Here is a 21,280-nt window from a genome sequence, read left to right on the forward strand (position 1 = left end):
TTTATTTTGAAAAAAGGGATAAGCAAAGATGTTTTAAAGTGACCTAAGTGAGGGGCATAGAGATTTTATCCAGCACTTCTAAGGGTCTTGGAAGTTCTACAACTACACTGTAGTTTCTTTGTTACAGCTCTGTATACATTTATACAAAAGAAAGATGAAAGGGGGGAGAGAGTGGTTGATATGGGTTGTGAGAAGTTGGTGGAATTAGATGGCAAGGGGTCAGGTTACAGACAATGTAAGCGAAAATGCATCAAAGGACGTGAAGCAAAGGACTAGATCAAAGTCTAAGAAGCCAAGTACAAGAATAAAAGAGTGATAATTGTAGGCAGTGAGAGAAAGCACTGGAATAGAAATGTGATAATGGTATGACCTCATGACTCAGTCTTCTTTTTTTCCCCTCCAAGTCACCAGTTTCATCACACAGGGCTGGAGGAGGAAGGGGTGTGTGTGGCAGGATGGAGCAGCGAGGTGGAGAAAGGAGGGGAATTCTGGGGCTGATAGCCTTCCTGGGCTTTGGGGGGTGGGAAATCACTTTTTCTTTGCAATGTGTTCCATTCATAAATTTTCCATAGGATCACGAGGCTGTCCTCAGACACTGGTGTGAAACAGGGAGCATAAAGCTGGAGAGGGCTGCCTGGGAGGCTGAAGAGCTGCAGGTTAGATCCTGCTTTTATACAGCCCAGTAGAACATGGCAGACATCAGTGGGAGTGAGTCTATTTTAAAGTCACAGCTGGGCCCTGTTGTAGAGAAATTGTTGGGCATTAATGCCTCTGTTCTATAACAGAGAGCATTTCTGGAAAAGCTGTCATCATCCAGAGAGCTCCTAAATTATATTCTGCTTCAGCCATAGGTTTGTTCTGAGGAAGACATTTGCACTAGATATTCATTTTGATAGGATCTGAATGCATTTTACTACTAAGAAGAAACTTTTCCTTTATATCTATGAGGACTTTCAGTCCTCATTTTTGTACATCATGGTGTGCAAGGCCCTATCTATACACCCAAAATAATCTAGCAGATCAGAGAGTCTCTCACTCCAGCTTGCTGGGCTCATGATGTAGAATCTTCTCAGCTCTCACCATGCCTGAGCAGGAAATCAATGACATTACTTCAGCCGACTGCATCAAGGCTAGGGTTTGTTCCATGATCCCTGAAAGGACACATTTCCCTGTTCACATGTGTTTTAGTGTGAGATTGAGTAAAGGCCATCATCATCAGTCATGACCAGCCCATACTGACATTTTCCTGGCATCTGAAGGCTGAGGCCAAAGCTGTACAGGGTAAAAGCTCCTCTTGTGAGCCTGTTGCTGCACTTTGCTCCATGCTTGATCTATAGGAGCCAGTAACAAATGAGGACAATCATCATAGACAGGTCTCCTTCCACTGACCTCTTCTGCTGACCACTTGCCCAGCACAGAATGAGATTACCATTAACAGGCAGACCAGCAGCGAAAATCCTCCCCCCACTCCCACATCACACAGCAGAGATGGAAAGTGCCAGACAGTCAGAGGAGGAACAAGTCACTGCACTCACCCACCACAATGGACATGAAGAAAGTAGTGAGCTAGATGAGGAGCCAAGCTGTGGGCAATAGTTGCAGCCAGGCCATGAGTCCAGTTATATAGTAGGGAATCAGAGACAGCTTCATGCTCTGGCACTGCTATCCTGGGCACTCCACTTGCCATGAAGAGTCAGGGAGTCCTTCCAACAGCCAAAATCCTCACACAGCACATCTACTGTGTAGACAGACTGCCAAACTGCACTGCAAGGAAAGTCAGTTCTTATGTAGGTGGCCTCTTGCCCTGCCACCAAGTTACTGTGGAAGGTGGAGGCACCTGGTGGTGATCTCTTCCCCAGTTCCCACCCAAGGTTGGCCAGACCCTGGGTGAAAACCAATCAGGAGGGTCTTCCTTGCCTGTTTGTGGACATCATCCTTATGTCAACCCTCATTCAGGGCTGGGGGTTTAAACCTCAGCACTTCATTACCACAGGGCTGAACTGGTGCCAAGAACATACCCTGATCCAGCAGCTTTGGAAAGAGCAAGCAGTTGATGCCACAGAATAGCAGCTTCTCTGTTGCCTCCTTCAGCAATGCAGACACCTGTTTCTCTTTTAACTGTAAGGCAAAGGAGGCACTACTTTCTTGCCTCCCTCCAACCCTTTTGCTTGCAGACTGCCTTCCCTTCTCCAGTGAAGCTTCAAGCCACCTGTCTCCTCTTAAGTGGGTAGGCAAATCAAAGTAAACTGCCCACTGGTCTATCCTAGCTCCATTTACTGCTGAAGATGTATACACCATTTATTTCTTCAGCTCCTTCCTTTCAATGCAGTCCAGTCAGAATCATTTGGCAATGTGTTTGTTTATCTTTCTGATTTAGGGATTGAGCTCAATCTCAGGATGATGTTATGGGACAGAGGAATCTGTCAGAGGGTCCTGGATTAGTGGATTTTGAAGACGCAAAAAAAACCTTCAGGAAATTCAGGGAATGTTAAAGTCTTTCCTTGCTGGGTCACAGGTTCATCTTCAAGTCTTTCTTCCTTGAAAAAATAAACTATTGAGACATAAGAGAGGCGAAGAGGCAGACAGCTTCTTCTCTGCCTCACTGACCTGTGTCTAAGCCTGCACAGACTCCTTAACTGATTTTTGTGTAGCGTTGCTGTCCTGATGAGCACTCGGGCAACTATCAGGTTTTCACTGAAATGTCTGCATCTGTCTCATAGACATGCTTTACCAAAACTATTCTTGAATCTGTTGAAATGTCCATTAGTTTATGTCTGAGTGAAACAGCTTTGGAGACCTTCTGGACAAAGATCTATATCTTATTTATGTTTGAGTCAAAGGACTTTGGCTGCCCCAGACTGGATTCTTGAGAGATGCTGAAGACAGCAAGCGTGTAGACTGACTTGGATCAGAAAGTCCTTGCTTTCCAATGCAATTTTATTTCTCTATTTCATTTATTGATTTTTCTGCTTACATAGAATACAAAATCTTTGTGACACATCTGTGAAATGTTGCTCTTGATCTCAGATGCCAGCCAATATTTCCAATGGATTAGAGGTCCCTATGCATCGTCCCCAGGAGCTGGGCTGGCAGTTGCTAGAGGAAGGACTCAGGTGTTTTGAGGACACAGGAGAATGTGGGAGGACAGATAAGAATGTGACAGTTTCAGGTTCAATGTGTTTGTCACAAAGTAGGTGAGAAATTTACTGGAGAGTGGAAATTCTCTGGCTGCCTACAGGCTTTGGTGTTCAGGCTGATGGGTGGTGGTCCTGAGAAGCAGGTCATACTGGGAGCCTGGTTTTGCCACCTTCTGACCTCAGCACACCTGTGGGGCAGCAGCAGCAGGTTTTTAGCCAGACTCCAATGGGCCAGAGCTGCTGACTGGTGATCATGGCTGAATGCCAAGCCCCCTTGTAGGAACACTGACACTGACATGGAGCAGAGGTAGCTGTGAAGTGTGGCATGCTACGTGTTGCTCTCTGCCCTTACTAAATCCTCCCAGCCTGTGTTGATAAAACAGTTTAGAAAACATTGCCAGAACTGATCATCGTTCGTTGCGTCAGGCCTGGTACTGGAGATGTGAGTCATGGAAGATAAAGCGAGTAAACATGCAGGAACTTTTTCCCTTTAAACTTGCTTAATCCCAGCAACTCTTCAAAATTTAATACAGAGAAGCTGCAATCACAAGATCTAAAGTGTCTTCCAAAGCTTGAAAGGGACATTGGCCACTGCTCTACCCACTCTTGGGTAGCCAAGATTGGCATCACCAAGACCCAGATCCACCAAAAGTCCATCCCGTTGTGGACTGAACCACAAATGGTCCCCCTCAGAAGCTGTGGGACCAGCCGGGTGTCTGGAGGAAGACAAATAGAGGGTAGAAGGAAGTGTGGCCTGCACAATGAAGTGAAATTGGCTTGCACATGAACAGTGAACTAACCAGTAGGAAGAACAGAGTAAAACCCATTTACACTATTTTGGGGTTAGGTGAATTTGTGCTGTGAATTCAGACCTTTACAGATGTATCAGAAACACAAAACTTCATTCCCAATGGTCTTCATAAACCGTTATCTTGACAATGTGTACGTGCCATTTCCCAGACCCAGTGGGTGTGGAAAGATTAAGGAATAGTGGCACAGGGATATTTAAAGAAATATGAAGGTATGCATGAGAAGCTTGTCTGAAAGGTTGCATTTTATTAGGCAACTACTTGTTTTTAGACACCTGTAAAGGCCCTACACCCAAAATTGATGTCATACAATATCTTGTGGTTGTCTACCCCGGAAATATGGGCAGAAGAAACTTCCCTAAAGGCAGTTCCTGTTTTTCCTTTCCATTTCCATCTTTTTAGGGTTATGCAAAACATGTGACTTGTAATGATTCACTTCTTGATGAACCAGCAAATTCAGACAGGAATTTTCCAGAGTGTTGTTAGTTTTACTGTCACTTGGTTTGAATTTGACCATATCAGTTACATTCAAAAATATCAATAGTCATTGATCCCTGACCATGGGAGACAATAGAAGAGCACAGGATGACCCAGCAGCCACTGTGCAGCAGCCACCCTACATCTGGCCAGGGGACATAACACACAAAGACATTGACACTCCTCGTTACTCAAAAAGATAAAGCAAGCAAGGCTCACAGCTGTAAGAGTGGGGTCAAAAGGACAAGGAAGCCTTATGGTCTTTCACACAAGAGCTGTGGGCTTTCCAAAGTGAATGTTGAAGATTTCTATGACCTAAACCAGCCTGGCCAGTTTCCTCCACTGGGAAGCCCCCATATTTTGTTGCATCCCATGGGTTTGACATGAATCTGGAAATTTTGTACTCCTTTTTACCCAATTGTTTTCCCATTGACATGTCTGACCTTGTATAGGGAACTACAAGAGGCATCTTAAATGCTCCTTACTCAAAGGTGCAAAGGGAGGAGGGCAGTTGGTAATGGGTGTTGGGTGTGCACAGGAGTGCAAAGCATTTGTAAGAGAAGAAATGCCTTATACATAAATCACATCAAAAGTTCTTTCTTTAAGGGGTCATCAGAAAAAAGTTCCAACTTGCTCTCTGTATGTTCACTAAGCAAGAGTGTCTAAACTCATGAGATAGCTTGGCCAAAGTCTTCCATGGAATCTGTATAGCGAGAAAACTGTCAGGTAGATACAATCGATCCATGAAGTCAGATAAGATGGTGTTGGAGAAAGTTTCCTCAGCTGAAGTGGAGCTGGAGGGACAAACATCTCCTTAAACTCTTCTTTGTCAAAGTTGACTTTTTTTCCCTGTAGATATTCAGTGATTTAAGTAATTTTGTGATCTGATACTCCTCCGGTGTCTTTGTTCATTTGGATTATTTGACCTTATTTAGAAAGCAGAACTGTGGTTCCCTGGCTTTGGAATTAGTGTAACCCTCTCAGCACCAAGCCTCTTGAGGTCAGAGCTGCATACAGTTTCCTCCCAAGCATCACATCAGTCCCACACAGCTTTTGGGCAGCCCATCAATAAATAATTTAGCAAGGCCCTCATTCATCAAAATATTCTAAACTCTCTTAATGGAAGGCACATTCAAATGACAAAGAAGCAAAGTTGATAACAAAATCAGAGGACACTTACATGTTTTATGACTGATGCTCTAACCCCACTGACCCCTCTGTTAATGCATGTTGCTGGTCCCTTTAAAAATTATAACATCTTTTTTAATTCTTAAAGAACAGTTTTAGTCCAGAAGAAAGATCTGCAACATACAGATAGTTCAGATTTTCAGCTGCAAGATGAAGAAGACAAATTGAGATCTTCTTTGATCCTAATAATTGGGGTCTCCTATGGTGCCAATAGGATGTGAATGGAGAACAAACCCATGGACATTTAACTTCTGCTCTTTCATGAAGAATTCGCAGCTATTAATGAAGGCCATGATTTTCAAGGAGACATGCCAGTTCCTGAACAAATTATTCTAGAAACTGTGTGCTCTGAAGAGTTTCTAAAATGTTATTTAAACTGGCTGAGACTTTTCCCAATGCTTCCCTTGCTTTAAGAGCCTTACCCAGCATGCATCTCTGTGTGGCTGCTGGTATGTTAATGAAAACACACAAATGAAAAGCGTGATGGGACACCCACTTCTGTCTACTGGAAATTTAATGTCCCTTTCTCTCGTCTATACAAAAGTGTCTGCAGTCTGTGTTCTCAAGGAGCAAAAGTGCTTCTGGGGTTTATCCATCTTTATGAGTCAGCTGAACCCCCGGTTCACTGACAGACCCCCTGCAACAAGGCTGGCAGGTTGTGAGTGGATGAGGCAAAAATGCCTCCTGGTAAGTCTTTGAAGAAGGGATATGAGCAAACTCCTAACAGTCCCAGACATCCACCAGCAACACCCTGGGGGCTGTGACCCAGAGATTTATAGACTTTCTTTTTGCACATTCTTCTCTTCTGATGCATCAGCTGTGGTGACATGTACCCTGTGCTGGGAGACACTCTCTATTCCCCATTAGCATCTCTATTTTCATCACACACTTCATAAAGGTTCTCAGATGCTGCTTTTGTTTTAAGGTCTTATCTCTCCCCACTGGTGTCCCTTTGCACCTGAGCATCCCCTTCAGCTAGGAACCCCCTCACGGTGGGGAGACTCCCACCAGGAAACAGCAACCACTAACTTGGCAGATTGATTCAAGCTCTGCTTCACCTCCTCCTCCTTTCTCCCTTTATCTTTCAATTTTGGGGAGATCCATTCCCTTAGAGGCTTGTTTGCTTTCATACACCAAGAATTAATCCCTCCCACTCAGGCTGACTTAATAGCTCATCCTTGTGACACTGAAATTGACTCCCAAGCATAGTCCAAGGCCATGACTTCTACCATTTTGCAACAAGGTAGAAAGCACAGATTCCATAATGGCTTGTGACTGAGTTCAGTTCAATACAGCTGACAGCTTCTCTTAGGCAGATCTGCAGCAGAACTGACCTCATTGACTGAATGAATCACTTGTCCCCCAGGGGCAGGAATGTTTCTTCCAGGACAGGATTGAAGCTGCTTTCTTACAAAAGCCCTGTGAGTCCCAAGCAGGGAGTTGGAAGCTGCCCGAGCCACACACCTGTCTTGTAGATAGTTCCTAGGCCTGCCAGGCATTTCCATTCAAAAAATATACATTCTTCATCAACTTGAGCTGAACTTTTGCAAAGGTTGTAGAGGGGAGAAAGGAGAGGAAAGGAGGAGGGGAGGGAGTCAAGAAGTTCAACTGGAAGTTTTTGTTCAACCCTTGACAGAAATAAATACCCAAATCAGTCTATTTTGGCTCTAGTGCATTTATTAAACGTTTCAAGCCTAGAAATGTTACTCCATATAAGTTTCCCAATGACCAGTTTCAAAAATAATAATTTTTTTCTTGTTAACAAGATTGTCCCGGCAGCTTCAAGTGGAAGGACTAAGAAGTACTGTGGAAGCAGAAAAGCTTGAAGTGAACCAGTCTGCTTCCAAAAAACGGGTAGTCTCCTTGCTGCCTCAAATTGTCCCATAGATGTCCCAAAGGAGAACACGTTCCCAGTGGGTTTGTGATGGGGCACACACCCTCATTGTCCCAGGAGGATCTGCCCACCAAGGCAAGTCAGGAGTAATCAGGGGTTGTTTGACATTCAGATCTGACAGCAAAGCAAATCTGCATACGAGCCCAGTATATTCAGATGTTTGATGGTTGAGGTTACACTCTGAATTGGGGTTGTGACACACTCCCCAGCCTGGCACTGGACATATCATACCAGACACGTGGTGGGGCCCTTGGTCTGTGCTGATCACCAGAACATCACCAGGGCTAGGGATAGGTGAGAAGTGCAGAGCTGGATACATCCCAGCACTTCGGCATGTTTTCAGCTGCAGACATATGAAGGAACTTCTCACATACTTCTATCTAGAAATGGATGTTATTTAGATGTTTATGCCTTGATTATGCTGAATAAATGCATAAATAAGAGTCACTTATTCCTGTGGCTATGGCTAAGAGCTGCTGCATCCAAGACTTAAATATTTTTACATGCTTTATCCATACCTCCCGTGTGCTAAGAAGCCTTTAAGCTCTTTTTAGCTGATGAGACACAAGCAGGTGGTCCAATTGTGAACAAAATGTCAGAATCCCTTCCCAGGTACAAAATTCCACTTAGAGAGACAGTGAAGCTATGCTGATAAACGTCAACTAGCCCCAGGCACCACCAACCCCCAAATCTCTGCTTTTAGTGCTAACATTAACTCTAATTATGTTCATCCTAAATCTGCTTCCAGTCTGTTCTCATTACCTTCATTCACGTTACTTTACTGTCACTTGTCCCTGCTTGCTGGTCTGATCTATGATCAGATCTATTAGCAGACCTGATGCAGTGTATTTATATTCCTTGCATGTGGCACTTCTGCTTTCCTTGGCCTGCAATGTAGCTGCTACACTTCGGATGCAAATTCCTCATACTGGAAAACAGCTTCATGTCTCTTTTCAGAATATTACCAAAAGCCTGTTCCTCTTTCACTGAGGTCAGCAACCAGAATAAACAAAAACCTTGGTGTGTCTTCAGTGGGAATCTTTCCTTTGTGCCACACAAACGAAGAGAATGCCTGTTAGGCATGCAAGTAAGGTACCTTTGTTGGGTTTCCAGGATCTCTGCTGGCTTAGAGGTCTATGTAAAAGCAAGTCTGTTTTTACAGGGATGCTCACTTTCCAGCTAACGGATCTTTTCATCTCCTAGAGAGACCAATGACTACATGTGCTTGGAAGATGGCAACTCTGCTTTCTGCAGCGTGGTCACATACAAAGCAGTAGGATAGCAAAGGCCTTTTTGGATTTGCCTGTTTCACTTGCTGTATGTGGATGGCAGGTGCTGTCTGCAGGTTACCTCAGGGAACATTGCATCCCAAGGGCCCAGATTTTCACATGTACTGAGCACCCAAGGCCCCTACTGTTCACAGTAGCATGTGTAGGTGCTCTGTCTTTCTGAAAACATCTATAATTAAGATCGACATTTTATATCTGCATGGATAAAACACTTGAAGATTATCTCAGTAGTTTGGGAAGGGGTCTAAGTAATTAAAGCTTCCCTTTTTCCCACTGGGTGTTGCAGACTCAGCTCTGAAAGCAGACAAAAGGCCAATGTCACCCCTAGAATAAGTTCATTTCAGCAGTGCAGGTGCCAAAGGGACATACTGAGATCAGAGGAACATACTCCTTTCTTCAGGGAACTGTAAGATCTGCAAATCATTGTAATAAGTTGGGAGATCTTCAATGGAAGTTGCTACTGAACAGTAGATCATTATGTCTGGGTAGATTTTATAGGCATTTCTACAGTACTCATTAAATAGATAAGGAAAATTATATTTTGAACACATTCTCAAATGTATGTGTCATTTTTGTGTGCTCTCACCTAGATGGCAAAAGAGACAGCTTTATAAAGGATACTTAATGAGGTGTTACTATCCCAACATAACATACAAGTTTGTTTGCTGACTTTGTGTGTTGATTATTTACTGATATACAATAATTCTCAAGCATTTTTATATTTAATAAATGCATTTCTAGAATTTACCATTCACTCTCATTCTTTGATATTTGGTCCCTATCCAGCCCATTAAGTAAGATCAAGAATTAGCCACCCTTCATAAGGATATCTTTTCTTCTATTTCTCAACTTTGATACTGTCATTTAAGTAAGATATTACTGTATTCTTTCAGAAAAAAAGAAGGCTACTAGCCATGGTACTGGGCAGTGAGAGAGGCTTTCACCATATTCTTTACTTTATAAAATCAGTAGAAGTATTACCAACAGCATGAGAAAAAAGCATATTTCAACTGACAAAGCAGAAAAGAGGAAAGTTCCTGAAAAACTAGGGAAGGCTCAGTAACTCCCTTCCTTTGCATAAGAATAGAAATTAAATCAAGATCCTCCTTGATCTGTGCAGCTGAAAGAAAAGGGGAAAAGTTGCACTCCATGTGCAGATTATTAATTTCTAAAATTTCCAGTAAAAAACTGAATAATTGCAAACCTCCTTGCTGAACATGACGTAGTAAGACACTGCTGATATGAAGTGTCTTTCCCGGAACAAGCACAGGTGACTCCCTCCTTTACAACCAAAGACATGAGGCACTCCATGTGAGGAGCAGTTATTTGGAGAAGTGCATGATATAAACACTGGATATAATTTTAATGGCCTATTAGCATGCCGAGGTTTCTTCTTCACTGTTTGGACCCTCTGCAGACATGAATAACCTTTGGATATTTGAGCAGCAGGTCAAATAACTACTGTATTTTAACTCTACTTGTGGTTTACTAGTTGTGGTATGTATTGTCTCTCCAGCTAAATCGTAGGATTTGAGTTTGTTATTTTTTTTTTAAACTTTTCTATAGAAATAGGAACATGTCCTTCATTAATGCTAAGTCAAGTCAATGCTTGTTGGGATAAGGGAGGCAAACATTTAGGAGAAAGAAGTATTTTAAATTCCTGCCTTCTTCAGTCACTTTCTGAGCTTCACACAAGCATTCTCCTCCTGCTGTTTTACTGTTTCACACATGGGCAAGAAATGGAAGCCAGAAATATGTCTCAGACCCAAGCCTGAATGGCTGCATGCTGCCACTGAAGTGTGGAGTCCCCCCACTCTGTAAAGCTTAGCACTTTTCTGGGGCAGACCCTCGGAAAGTCAGTAAGGAGGAGTGTCATTCAGGGTTACTTTTGTGGGAGGATTAATGCCCTAATCGAATGACTTACTTAGAAGAAAACTCAGCAGATGCTGCGGCGTTTCAAGTGTCCTTCAAAACACCAGTAGAAATTCCTTATGCTCATTAAGATCAGATATGTGTGTGACGGTCCCTATTCAACCTGTGTTAGCAGTTTGCATATTTCTGTGTAAATGTGTGTCTTACAATTAGCTTGAGGATGTGCTTACAGTTGCTTTTACAAGTCCTCATTCTTGACAGTTTTACGGATGTTTGCACTAAGTAGCTTTTAGTGGCATACTGGTGAAACTAGGCACCTTGTTTTCCTTTCTTAAAGGCCCTTGGTTCTAATACCTACAAAGACTAATCCATTTGCCTCAGCTAATCCAGTCTAAAAGTACTCCAGTGCACTTGAAAGGATGTCCTGTGAGCAAAACATCTCACCTTGAGAATGGGGAAAAACTTGTTTTGGAGGTTGCTTCCCTCTGAAGCAGCATCCCCAATTGGCTAATCTATTTAGCAAAATTAATTAGAGGGCCGTGGATTGAGTTTCATGGCAGACTAAAGCCCAGCTTTCTCAAAGAAAGGAATTCATTGTCAAACCTTTGATGGTCTAAAGGGGCAGAGATGCATTCATATGTTTTGGGTAACTCCCTCATCATTACTAAGACAAAATAAAAAGGCTTTAAGGTTTCTTTCACCGATCACCCCACAAGTTGGCAATTATATAGGATTACTAGTATCCCATAGACCTGAGCTACCAACAGCTATTTTATTCACTTGTGCAATGCATTTTATGGTAATAACAAAAGAGCCCTTCAGGCTGTTTTGTGGTCCATACCGATTTAGAAAGAGGGGGAGTTCTTATTTTTGTTTGTGTTTAGAGTGGGGGTGGTGGGCAAAAGGGGTGTTGTTCTGCCAAAAGATTAGCATGAAAGAATGAAATGAAATTAAATGAAATGTTTTGGTCTTGTTCAGTTCTAGTCTAATCAAGCCTATGCTCAAATTAATGAGCTCTTACCGGGGGGAACATCTCCTGATGCTGGAAGGCAGCAGTAAAGCTATGCACTTCTATTTCGAAAAAATGTAAAGCAATATCCTTTTTGGCTTCAGATAAAACACTGAAAGAAACATTTTTCATCTTTTAAGGTTTGATTTAATGCTACACTGACTCACAGGGTTTGTGTTTATTGGAGGCATTTTTCTAGAGAGCTGAACAAATTGCCAATAATTTGAGGGTTAGTGTTCTGGTCTATTTTGGCTCATGGTGAATGAAAAGTGTAGGACAAGGAAGTCTAGCAAAGGAAAATAAATTCTAGTTATTTTGTGAAAAGGACTTCCTAAAGCTTCTTCAGATCATACCAATCCTTAAGTGCCATCTTCTAAGAGCCTTTCCTTGTTCTTTCCTGAATTTGTTCTGTGCTGCTCTGGCTAGCTACAGAAGAGTCCTTCAGCTCTGGGGTCATGATTCTTCCACAAAAGGAGAAAACTTTAGTTCAAATGTATCATGCATCAATGGGCACGGAAGACCACAGTCTGAGGGGTTCCTCCTGGGCCAGGATAAAGCACAGGCACAGGTTAGTAGTGCCTGAGGGCTGTAGATCCTGATGTTGTGCAAAGACTCCACAGGAGAAAGCCCTCTGTGTGCCAGCAGATTCATGTCACCTTGAGGTATTCCACACTGCTTGGAGCAAAATCCATACATTTTCTACAATAACACCTACACATAGTTTTAGGCCACCGAAAGCTAAGACTGGCAGATCTCACACTTGCACAGTAGGAAATGCCCATTCTCGTGTGCAATTGTCATTTGCCCTTTGTGTGCCCATTATAGAGCTTTTATGAATTATCTCAACACATGTTATTTTTCTCCCTTTATTTAGCACAAAGAGTGGCTGGGGCTCACTAAACCCATGTGTGGTTTGTATTCTCTTGTAACCTCATAACTTCAACAGTGTTTTCAGGGCTTATCTACTGCTCTCTGTATCCAAGCATTGTAGTGAGCAAAGGTGTGTTCATATATTCTTTGAGTTTTCAATTATATTGCTACTAAAGTTTGAGAATATTCCACAAGTATCAGTTAATCTTTACAACATCCCTGTGAGATAAGGTCTAGAAGGATTAAGTCCAAACTTGTCATACTTTTCCAACGTGAGCCATGTAGGGGCTGACTAGCTAAATATACTGCACTTTGGTAGGACAAAAGTAGAAATGTACAAATACAGCTCTCATTGTTCCAGATCTAGGTGAGATCTTTTTTTTTTTTTCTTTTTAGGAAAGGAGGAATTCACCATAAGTGAAGTCATATGGAAAGTTGCCTCTAAGTTATTTACATAGCATCAAACTGAAGCTCCCTGGCAGACTCGAGGAGAAAAATCAAGTCTTCTAGTCAAGGATCCAGGCCCCTCAACTTCACCATCATTTATGTTCTTCACCAAGGTCCCTGCTTCATTTACTGTCTGTGTTCCAGCTCCTGGGATGTGTAAGGCAATGGCCTGGGTAACAACGGCCTCCTTCAGCACAAACCATGATTCATTTCCTCAACAGCATTCTTAAATACTGCTAGGGGCCAAAATGCTAGACACTACAAATCAGTTCTTCTAATGTTTGTTGACAAAATACCCTTGGATTATTTTTTTAAGAAAAACTTGTAAAAGATAGGGCTTCCCATTGGTGGAAGCCTATGAGTGGCACCTACCCAACCAGCAGGACTTGATTCTGAGAGAAACAAGGTACACCTCTGCCTTTTGAGCCAGGAGAGGAACTGGTAACAGTATACATGCAGCATTTTCCTCTGTGGGCAAGCCCTGGTGGAGGATGAGGCAAATGAGTTGTCAGACAGCCTGCCAAGTGGCAGACAGAAGTGAAAAAAATGGTCTCCAAATTTGGAAAGGGATGTAATGGGATGCCAAAGGCAAATGAATCCATCCAATCTTTATTCTGTGCTGCTGCTGCATCCCAGAATGCCTTTTACATCTCTCAGGTACCCACCAGCATCTTAATTTTGTCTTCATTGTTGTACAGTAAGTTGAGAGAGTGAGAGAGAGACTCCTTCATAGAATCATAGAATGTCTGAGCTGGAAGGAACCTCCAAAGGCCATCTAGTCCAACTCCCCCATAATAAGCAGGGACATCTCTTGTTCCTTACCTCATAGTGAATGGTCTTCATCAGCCTCAAAGAGCACTTGTAAATGCATGGTCTGGTTGTTGAAGTCACTGTCTTCAAGATCAGTATAGTCTCCTCAAGAGTTCAATAGCTTGAAAACATGCAGGCAGCAATGCTCAATGATTTTCTTTTTCCTTTAAAAAAACACATATCCTGGTCCCCAGGTGAGCCTCCCCAGCTCATTTTCAAGTTCCTACTCCAAAGCAGAACAGAACTGAAACTTCTGAATGAAAGAACAGGAAAAAAAGTGTTTTAAAGTTGTTCAAATTATTGTTTCTTCATGTTTCATCCCTTTAAAATAATGGAACTATTTTTGCTGGAACATTTGCCCAGAGACATAGTAGATGCCACATCCCTGGAAAGATTCAAGGTGATGCTGAATGACCAGGGGTCTGAGCAACCTGCTCAGTTGAAGAAGTCTTTGCTCACTGCAAGGGGTTGCAATAGATGACCTTTAAAGGTCCCTTCCAACTCAAACCATTCTATGATTCTATATTCAGCAGAGGAATACACCCAGCATGGAAAATTCCAGTAGAGACCATTACAAGGCCTTGTTACCAACTCCTTGTAATTTTGCCAAACACTAACAGGAAGAGACAGGCTGCTGTAGAGATAGCTGCTGGTGTCAGCTCCATGTGGAATGACATCAGGAGTCAAAATCGTTGAGTGGTGCCACATGTTACTTCTGCTAGTGTTCAGAAAACAGAACTTTTTCTTAGTAAATGGTAATGTAACAGGCCACGACTGTATTTTAAATAAGTGCTTTTACACTTATAATGAGCTGTAAAGATGGAACTAAACAAGGAAATCCGTATGACAAAGTCACAGAATTCTTCCCAGAAAGGATTGCTATGCTCAAGCAGCCTGGCATCCTGCAGATCAAGGCCAACAAACTAGATGTTGGTGTGCACCAGAATTTGCATTTATAAAATGTAATTAGGAGTGCAGCAAGACAGATCCAGTGCCAGGAAGGGCTGGGAACAGAAATCAGTGCAGGCTCTCTGCAGGCCAGCATGAAGGTGCAAACATTTGTGGGAAGTGGCAAATCAAACCCAAAATGTCTTTCAGCTAAAAGCCTCACCAAAATGCAGCAAGTGTTCTTTGCAGATTAAACCTCCTATTATTTATCTACCTCAGCCACATAAGCTTTTAATTAGACCATACGCACAGCTTCATAGCTCCCTGAACCTGGAAAACCCCAAAAAAAAAAGCTTTTCCAAAGTGAAAGCCATATCAAATTGCCCTTGTTCGCAGCGTGCCCTTCTCTAGAGAAAGAAGTAAAATTAAGAGTTCAAAGCAGATGATAAACACCAATACACCTGAAATGGCTTAAGGGCTTATTATTATTGCTATTATTAATTATTATTACTATGTCTTAGAGCAATCAAATTAATTTCAGCTTAGAGCCTCCAAAGTCCAAAAAAGAAGATCCAGCTGGAAGTCCTGTCACATCTTTCTCTTTATCTGCTTTCTCTTCAGATGCCATCTGACACATTTTCCTTTCTTGCTTTCAGGACAAACGTGAATCATTCATACATAACAGTGTCACTCAGACTAGCAAAACATCTTTGGCTCAGCTTGCCCTCTAGCCTTTTTATGAGGCTGTCTATCACTCCACAGAGTTGGCAATGATGTTTGGACTACCACAGATCTGTTTCTGATCATATCTTCCCGTTACACTGCAGATGAGAACTCCTAATATGGGGCCATCAGCAGACAAGTTGCTCAAGCCTAACAATGGCACACGAAGAAGTGTAAACAACTGGAATCTGCTCCATTTAAGCAATGCACAATACTTGCTTTGTGTGTCCAAAAACAACAACTGAAAGGACCGTTTCTGGATTTTTAAGCCGACCTATTGCCAAAGCAGAATGGGAAAGCACACAAAAAAGGGAATGTTCTAATGCATCCACTGACACCACTTCAAACTGGAGCAGGATCACAGCAAACTCCAGTACTTGGAAAAATCTAATGCTTTCTCTTGAAATCCTCCCAATGAAGTAGTTTTGGAAAGACTGGGACTACTGAGAACAAACAGTAAACAGAAAAACATGTCACCCCTCAGAGCCTGATTTTATTGGCACAACCCAATGAAGGTTCATCCTACGAACACCTGTCCTCCAGCTCCCACAGCCAAGAGGAGGAGAGGGGCTGCAGTGCAGGCTGGCAGTCCTAGCTTCAGAGTTTTGGTTCTTGGTTCTCTCTCCCATAGCACACTTACCTCCCTGGCCATAGTACTTTTGCCAGATTAAATGTGTAGAAGACTATTATTTTATTTCTGTCCTTTTCGTCTCAAAACACAGGCAAAGAAAATTGGTTCACTCTCAGGTGACAAACTGTGGATTTTCCTCCTTTTGCCTGTCCACATTATTTAGGAGAGTACTGAAGGTAGAAGAAGGGGGCATGCATTGAAGGAACCCATTGTAAGCTGCTAATATCCAGCTCCAAGGACTGAGAAAGGTGTACTGACTTTATGTCACCTAGATATCATTAGCAGAAACTTCATTCGATGCAAGATGGTCACGATATCTGGACTTCTTTAGTGCAGAGCCCTCATTTGTGTGCTGTCTTTGCTTGTGTTGTTGTTTTTTCTATTAGAGATGAAGGAAAACCTGAAGGTGTGGAGACAACCTACCTACAGAGAAGAACTGGAGGCTGATGTACTTTCAAGACAAATTCTCCTGGTTTTTTCTCTTCAGAAGGAGGCTAACTATTTTTTTTACATTTTAAGAAGACTTATCACTCAGTAAGCATAGCACTCAAAACCAGAAAGGCATCCACAGGCACAGGATGTAGAGTCTGAAGGACCTAGCAAGAGCCCAGAGAAAAGCACCTTTGAGGGATAAAAATGTCCTTGGTTAATAAGGCTGTTTATTTGGGCCTCTTTTGTTTTGGGTTTTTATACACACAGTTCTCATAGAGCAAATCTGAAGAGAAAATGTGTTGTAGTCAAGAGAAGGGAATGGACTAATATATTCTCTGAAATTCCATCCAACAGACCTTGAATCTGGAAGAGGAAAGCTTTCTATAAAATACTAGCTGCAGCATTTGAAATAGAACAAAGCAAGTGAAGTTAGAAGCCAAAAGACTTCAGGACTTCAGGAAATAAATGTGTTGCTTAATGAATCAACACATTGTTTTCTTTCTGGAGATCTTTTTTTGCCACTGATGATTTTGTTCCTGAACAAAATGAAGCAGGGAATTGAAATTTCATTGCACAGAGATTTGAGGACTCCAGTAATTGTATTATTCCCTTTCAGAGCAAAATTTATTTCCTTCCACATGGAAAAGTTTTGCTTTGATAGAAATAAAAAGTTGTGTTTCACTCATGGCTGTTTTCTAATTTAAAGTAATATATAATGTAGTATCCATTTTTTTAAAAACAAATGACAGAATTTCAAAAGAAAATAATATATCTGTGGCTTTTTTTTTCAAGTATGGAGCTAATTTAGAATGTTTCAACATTATGGGAACTTTTTAATTGCTTTTTTTTAAATGAAATTTTCCCAAAAGCAACATGAGCTCACAAATGGCTTTTTTATTATTATTATTTTAGTGCTACTGCATTTTACTGAAGAGAAAAAAAACCCTTCTCTTTCAAAGTTTTTTTCCAATGAATGTTATTCCTGAGTCAAGTAGAAGCGTGTCTGAAAATCTTTGATAGAAGATTTATTATGTATCACTGAGGGGAAAAAAAAAAAGCTCTTCAGGGCCAAATTCTGATCCAAGCTGGTTTGTGCAAATATACTGAGCTCCAACTAGTGAAAACTAGGCCTTTTTCAATGTACTTTACACTCCTAAAAAAGTGAAATATCCAGTAAAAAGGATGAAACATGTTGGCTTGTGTATGTGCATGTGCACACACATACGTACGAACAGCTCTGTTGTTACTGCTCCTGGCACTCGAGAAAAGCTCTCTAGATCATTTTAGAAATATATATTTTTGATTTGATAGCCCATAGTGATATGATTTTCAGGTGGTTTTATCGGCTTCCACTTCATTATGTTATTTTTAAACCAGGGTGGTTTTTTTTTTTTAATCTTGCAAGAGTGAATTTTATAATCCTATGACCAGATATATCAGCTAAATTTTGATACTAATGAGCAAGACCACATTTGCCAAGAAAATCAGCATGTAGTTGTCCTGTCACTAAGACCTTCCCCACAGAACTGGATGTTGAAAACATACTCACTTCATGGAAACATGACAATTTGTGGATTAGGGAAGTGCCCAAACCAGCAAAAGGCTGAGGAATTTGTGGTAGAACTAAACTAGCATGTTTCTTCAGTACAATTAATTGCACTCACTGCAACAACTTTTATTTTTAGGAAGATGGTAAATAGAAAGATGTCTGTGTTGCCAAGCTTCAGAAACCCACTTAACCCAGAGGTTGTCTGAGAATGTTAGTCTGATAATATGGATTTACAGAGAAAAACATTGCGATGTGTATCAAAATACTGCAAAGGGGTAATTGCTCTGCCAAAACGAAAGCCAGCCCTAACAGTTGTGAAGCAGAACAAGCTGGGGTGATGCAGTCCCTTCCTATAAACAAGATGCAATCAGAAGAGGTTGCATAATTAACCCGCTGCCCTAATAAACCGTATTTAATATGCCATCTATTTAAAACTAAACTGCTGTCAAAAGCAGCATTTTTATTTCTCATTTTAATTCTGTTCAAAGCAAAGTCCTGCCTGTGGTATTGCCCTAGGCAATGACGTGAACTGTGCCAAACGTAGGGGTTTATTTCTGGTGATTTACTGATGTACAACGTTACGGGCTGACCAGCATTACACTGCTGTCTGAGTGACCTGGATAGAGCTGAGAAACACCCCGCACTCATCTGGAGTGGGGAGCAACAACTTCATGCTTCCCTTGGGCCACCTGGATCCTGTCACGTGCAGACATAAATCAAAGCAACCTTCACATGACAGAGGCTTGTCCAGGCTGAGACTAGGTCAGATCCCCTCCTTCAAGCAAACTAAAACTAAACTATAAAAAGTTGTGGTATTATTATTTGCTTTGTAGTAGCTCCTACCACCATGCAAGCAGAGGAAGTCATAGTCCAGAAGAGTCAAACTTGTCTTCTTTCCTGTGCTTTGGACTCATCTGCTCCTGCATCTAAATTTCTTGGGCAAGTTTGGCCTGGAGCAGAGGCCAAAGTGGCCTGCACTTCAGGTATAATATTGACATGACCACAGAGGACAAACGATTGCCCATTTTCAACACTGTTTGGTGGCAAAGACAAGGACAGGACCTGGGGCTCCAGAGGAGTCAGTTATTAGACTCTGCCCTGGACCTCCGTGCCTGTAGGGAGAACAGTGTTGCCAGTTAGACAGATCTGAGCTTTTCAGATAAGATTGAGTCTAACTGGTCTGCAGGTGGTAGACCTTCAAAATAACACCTCTCTACATAGAGGAAAGCTTCTAGTTCAAGAGCCACTCAACAGTAACACAATTTTTAGTCTTTCCCAACCTATCCAAGATGGACTGTGCTAAACACTCCTATGACATACAAATTTCATTTAGAGTGGTAAATTCTGCTAGAGAGCCAGAGCTGAGCAGCACAGGGTAATTGAAGTCATTCCTGTATGTACTGTTGGTCTTTACCTACCTCAACACTACCACACTTACTTCAGCTCTGACATGCAAGACCACCCTTCCACTTTTATCCTCCATTGCAGCCATTATATGAGTAGAGAATGCCAACCACTGCAAACTGTGCAAAGCTGTGGTAAGGCCTGTGTTGTGGTGACTGCTGTCCTCTGCAGTAGTCTCTAAAAAAGGCAGATTCAGTGGTAGGTAGAGGTATACTTGGCATTTTTCACATTCAGATGGACAGAATTATGGTTGAATTTTTTGTATAAAAATGACAAGATGAAAGGTAAGAGCAACAGGTAAAACTGCTGAAAATAAAGATTTAATTGCCTATTAGCACATCCTCTAGGCTACGATTTATCCCTAAAAATCCATTTCCCATTGTGAAATTCTGCTTTATTTTTCATTGTCTCCTATGTAGTCCTTATCACCAGAGTATAAGCCATTTCACTTCTGGAACACCGTAAAATCATGGCCATTAAAGGCCTGGTAAGTAAAACTCATTTGAGATGGAATGACCACAGAGTTTGTAAGCCACATAAGAAAATTCCTAAGGCTGTCTTTGACAAAGATTCTCAAACAGAAACTCTTTCCAGATATTGGAAGCTGAAATGTTATAGACACAATCTCAAGGCAATCTTAATTCATGTAACATTGATTTACTTACGAGCTCATTGCTCAAATTAGGCTTTGATGTCAATAGCTTATCTCCCCGAATCTGATAAACTCTGAGGACAGATGTATTGCTACAATTAACATAAAATATATACTGCAGAAAGCAAGGAGGAAAATAACTGGGCTAAGAGAGCAGACACTCCTTAATGCCACCTCTCTTACACTGCACACTTCATAACCAGGCTCCACGCTGATTGTAGGACTCATGATTAAGCTCCAAGGAAAGAAATTTATATTGGGAGGCTCCCCATCACGTCTGAGCTCTTTCCAGAGGTGATTTTTACAGACTAATTAATATCTGTCACCAGTCTCTTCCCTCATCTCTTCTTGGGGAAGAAAGTTCTCATGTGGCCTTGTGTTTTGTTGAGGCCAGGGGCAAATTTGAGTCATTAGACTGGATTTCTGAATTGCTGGTTCAGTGTGATTTTGCTAGGTATTTATCTTCTAAAAGACTGGGCATTTGGAGAAGAAAGTGGGGACATCTGGAATGAGACTGTGTTCCTGCAGAGGTTCATCCCACCTTTTCAGACCCTTCTGAAGGAAACTCTCTGTTTTCCTGCAGAGACCAGGTCTTGTAGAGAAGATGTCCCAAAGCGTAGGAGGTGTCACTCTTCATTTTTGTGTATTGAGTGGCACAGGCTGTCAGTCTAGGGTTTGGACCTGAGGGGCCACTGAAAGAAAAGTGAGGCTGGGAACTACACTAAGACCATAAGAACAAACTTATCAAGGCAAAGTAATGCAAGGAAGGTGGTCCTGTCTGTGTGTCACATAAGATAGCCAGAAATGCTATCTGAAAAGCAAATGGTCATGTCTCCTCTAACAGCAAAATTCTTTAAAACCTCTTCTGAGAGCAGCCAGCAGTGGTCAGAAATTGTTTCTTGGAGCTCTCCCTCAAAACCATGTAAACACCATCAAACCACAAGCTACCGCTCTGTCTAGCTAGCCTGACAAAAATAACATGAGGGTGAAAAGCAAAGCATTTCCAAGGGAGGGGTCAAAAGGTGCTTGTGCCATGCCACGTCCTGGGGAAGGACACAGCAGGAGAAGAGGTGCTGCTATTCATGTATTTTTCTCATCACCTGACAAAATGGATGCTATTTACAAGGAAGCGTCTGCTCAAAGAAACTGGGAGAAGGGAACATGAAATAACATGGTAATTCCCAAAATTTCTCCAGTGC

Source organism: Merops nubicus, unplaced genomic scaffold (assembly GCF_000691845.1).
Source record: "Merops nubicus isolate BGI_N331 unplaced genomic scaffold, ASM69184v1 scaffold4564, whole genome shotgun sequence".
NCBI lineage: Eukaryota > Metazoa > Chordata > Aves > Coraciiformes > Meropidae > Merops > Merops nubicus.